The sequence below is a fragment of the Zalophus californianus genome, chromosome 10 (assembly GCF_009762305.2).
Source record: "Zalophus californianus isolate mZalCal1 chromosome 10, mZalCal1.pri.v2, whole genome shotgun sequence".
NCBI lineage: Eukaryota > Metazoa > Chordata > Mammalia > Carnivora > Otariidae > Zalophus > Zalophus californianus.
In genome coordinates this window covers 81,895,234-81,899,783 of record NC_045604.1, presented here as the reverse complement: position 1 = coordinate 81,899,783, position 4,550 = coordinate 81,895,234, and the positions used below count along the sequence as shown (strand labels likewise).

The following is a 4,550-nucleotide window of genomic DNA, read 5'->3' as shown; positions in this document are numbered from 1 at the left end:
AAAATGGTACACTAGAAAACATCTATCTAACAACAAAAAAAGTAGGCAGTAATGGGGGAATTGAGGAACAAAAAGATATGACACAGAGAAAACAAATAGCAAAACAGCAGAAGTAAGTCTTTACTTACCAGCAATCACATTCAATGTAAGTGGATTAAATTCTCCAATTAAAGAGCAGGTTGACAGAATCATCAAATAACATGAACCAATATTACGCTCACTAGAGATCCAAAGACACAAATAGGCTGAAAGACAAAGGATAGAAAAAGGTATTCCATGCAAATAGTGGTCAAGTGAGCTGGAATGGTTATAGTGATATCGGAAAAATAAACCTTAAATAAGAAACTGTTATGAGAGACAGGGGTGCTTGGGTGGCTCAGTCAGTTGAGCGTCAGACTCTTGGTCTCAGCTCAGGTCATGATCTCAGGGATCAAGCCCCAAGTCAGGCTCTGTGCTCAGTGTGACAGAATCTGTTTGAGGTTCTCTCTCCCTCTGCCCCTCCCCACTCTGTAAAATAAATAATAAATCTTTAAAAAAAAGGAACTGTGGTGACGTCGAGTTGCCATGGCCAGCTACCTGTATGGGCAGGGCTGCCCAGGAGCTGGAGGACAAGCTCCTGGAGCCCCTCCGGGCAGCTACTACCCTGGACACCCCCCATGGTGGAGGGCAGTATGGCAGTGGGGTACCCCCGGTGGCGGTTATAGAGGGGGTCCTGCCCCCAGAAGGCCTTATGGACAGCCAGCTCGTGGGGGACCCTATGGACACCCCAACCCTGGGGGACTCCCCTCTGGAACTCCAGGAGGACTATATGGTGGAGCGGCCCCAGGGGGCCCCTATGGTCAGCCGCCTCTGAATTCCTACGGTGCCCAGCATCCTGGGCCTTATGGACAGGGACCTCCTCCAGGTGGCGTTCCTCCCAATGTGGATCCTGAGGCTTACTCCTGGTTCCAGTCAGTGGATGCCGATCACAGTGGCTACATCTCCTTCAAGGAGCTGAAGCAGGCTCTGGTCAACTCCAACTGGTCCTCTTCCAATGACGAGACAATCCTCATGATGATAAACATATTTGACAAGATGAAGTCAGGCCGCATCGACGTCTATGGTTTCTCAGCCCTGTGGAAGTTCATCCAGCAGTGGAAGAACCTCTTCCAGCATATGACCGGGACCACTCCGGCTCCATCAGCTACATGGAGCTGCAGAAAGTTCTGTCCCAGATGGGCTACAACCTGAGCCCCCAGTTCACCCAACTCCTGGTCTTCCGCTATTGCCCGAGCTCCGCCAACCCTGCCATGCAGCTAGACCACTTCATCCAGGTGTGCACCCAGCTACAGGTGCTGACCGAGGCCTCCCGGGAGAAGGACACAACCATGCAGGGCAACATTCGACTCAGCTTCGAGGACTTCGTCACCATGACAGCTTCTCGGATGCTCTAAGCCAGTCCCTCTGGAGAGAACGGAGTGTACCAGGGACTTTTCCTGGCTCTTGAGAGTGGGAGAGGCGTGTGGACCTCTCCTCTTTTCCTGCCCCTCCTAGAAAAAGATTCTCCCTTGCCTGATGCAGCACTGTTTCCAAAGAGGGCCAGGAGTCTCCCTGTCACCAAACCGTGGGGACCTGGGCTGAGGCCACACAGATAGCGGCCTGACCTTAGAGAGGCCTGGAAGTTGAATGTCCTTAGAGCCCCGAGCATTTGAATGGCCCAGCCTTGCGCCAGGAGCAGGAGATGTTAGTCACTGCAGTGGAGTGAGTAACGTCAGTCAGTTGGACTCCAGCCTCTAGCTGTCCCTTCTGCACCCTGACACCAGCAGTGAGTGTTCATCAGCCTCTTGCCATTAGCGACTGAGCCCCTTCACCCATACTGTCTTGTCCGATGAACCCAGTTTCTGCAAAGTGGAAGCTAACCAAGCATGAGAGAGGTTTGTCCGCGGGACCAAGTGGCTTGGGTTCCACCAGCCCCATGCCCCAAATCTGCGCGTGTTGACTTCTCACTGCCTGGGTGCCATCCCTGCTCAGGGAGCTCAGACAGGCTGCTCTCTGGGCATCCTTGGTTAGGCTCCCCCTCTGCAGCTTGGAACCCTCCCTTGCCTGCCATTCTCTGCTTGGCTTTAATCCCCAGGGGACAGTTGGCACCTCCCACTGCCAAGGTTCTTTTTTTATTTGTGTTTTTTTTTTCTTTCGGGGCCAAAAGTTCAGTGAAACTGTAAGCTTCAATAAAAGGACAAAACTCTGGAAAAAAAAAAAAGGAACTGTTACAAGAGACAAAGAAGGACATTATGTAATGATAAAAAGGGAAATCCATTAAGAAGATATGACAATGATTAATCTATATGTGCCTAAAGCAGAGCCCTATAATACATGAAATAACAACTACCAGAGTTGAAGGACAAATAATCCAACAATAATAGTTGGGAGACTACAACACCCTACTTTCAACAATCGGTAGAACTACTAGATAAAAAATCAACAAGGAGAGAGACGACTTGACACCATAAAGCAATTACACCTAACAGACTTATATACAACATTCCACTCAAAAACACCATGGTAACAGAATGAAGAGGGAGAAAAATCACATGAACATCCCAAATGAGGCAGAAAAAAAAACATTTGGCAAAATCCAACACCCTTTCATGATCAAAATACTCCATAAGAAGGACTGGAAAGGAACTACATCAACATGATAAGGGGCATACAAGAAAAACCCTCTTTACATGCAGTAATGGAAGACTTAAAGCTTCCCTGTCTAAGATTGGGAACGAGACAAAAATTTCTACTTTTGCTAATCCTATTCAATACTATACTTGAATGTTTTACAATATAGGATTTATAATTATTCGGGTATGGTGAGTCTAACAGATCAGGAGATGACTGCCATTGAAAAGGTACTTTATAAGGGGTGCCTGGGTGGCTCAGTCAGTTAAGACTCCAACTCTTGGTTTGGTTCAGGTCATGATGTCAGGGTCATGAGATCAAGCCCCCTGTCAGGCTCCACACTCAGCACAGAATTTGTTTAAGACTTTCTCTGCCTCTGCTTTCCCCTCCCCACCTCCCCCCAACCCTGCTCTCTCTCTCAAGTAAATAAATAAATCCTTTTTTTTTTTTTAAATCCCATCGTCCTTTTTAGCAGACATGGAAAAGCCAAATCTAAAATTTATATGGTATTTTAAGGGACCCTGAAAAGCCAAAAGGATCTGGGGAAAGAACAAAGTTGGAAGACTCACACTTCATGATTTAAAACTTACTACGAAGCTACAATACCTGAACAGTTTGCCACTGGCATAAATTATAGACAATATAAGTGAATGCAATAGAGCCGAGATTTTGGAAATAAGCCCATATATCCATTGTTAATGGATTTTCACAAGAGTGCCAAGACCGTGCATTGGGGAAAAGAATAATCTCTTCAACAGATGGTCATGGAACAACTGGATAGCCACATGCAAAAGACGGGACTCAGATCTTGAACTCACATTTAGAAAAATTAGCTCAGAATGGATCAACAACCTAAATATGAGAGTTGAAACTATAAAATACTTTGAAGAAAACCTAGAGGCAAATCTTCACGATCTTGGATTTGGCAATGGTTTCTTAAATGTGACACCAACAACCCAAGCAGCAGCAACCACAATAATAGATTGATGATAATAATAATAAATAATAATTTCCAGCTTATCAAAATTGAAAACATTTGTGCACCAAAGCACACTGTCAGGAGAGTAAAAAGACAACCCACAGGATAGGAGAAAATGTTTGCAAATCATACATTTGATAAGTCTCTGGTATCCAGAATATGCAAACAAACAAACAAACAAACAACAAAACCCTAAAACAATTACAACTCTTTCAAGAGCAAGAAAAATGAATAACTCCATTTTAAAACGGGCCAAGCATTCAAAAAGACATTTCTTCAAAGAAGATACTCACATAGGGCGCTTGGGTGGCTCAGTCGGTTAAGGTCTGCCTTCAGCTCAGGTCACCGTCCTGGGATCCTGGGATCGAGCCCCCCATCGGGCTCCTTGCTCAGTGGGGAGTCTGCATCTCCGTCTCCCTCTATCCCTCCCTCCAGCTCGTACTCTCTCTCTCAAATAAATAAATAAATAAAACCTTAAAAAAAAAAAGAATATATTCAAATGGCCAACAAGCAGATGACAAAAGGCTCAACATCATTAGTTACTGGGCAAATGCACATAAAACCACGATGAGATGCCACTTCACAGACACTAAGATGACTATAGAAAAAACAAAAAAGAAATAACAATTTTTGGTGAGGATGTGGAGAAACTGGGAGGCTTACATGATAGGAATGTAATAGTGTATTCTCTGTGGAAAATAGTCTGGCAGCTCCTCAAAAAGGTAAACAGACAAAAAAAAAAAACAAACAAACAAAATGAGAAAAACCAAACCTGCCATGTGATCCAGCCCTTCTATGCCTAGGCATATACCTCAGAATGGAAAAGAAGTGTTCAAATATTAACTTGTACACAAATGCTCCCAGCCTCTTTATTCATAACAGTCCAAAAGTAGAAACGACCTAAGTGTCCATCAGTGGTTGA

General features: G+C 44.9%; 1 pseudogene; it reads left to right on the top strand.

Annotated features, from left to right (window-relative positions):
• Nucleotides 1–564: 564 nt before the first annotated feature.
• On the top strand, nucleotides 565–1,433 carry LOC113931752 (annotated as a pseudogene).
• Nucleotides 1,434–4,550: the final 3,117 nt, after the last annotated feature.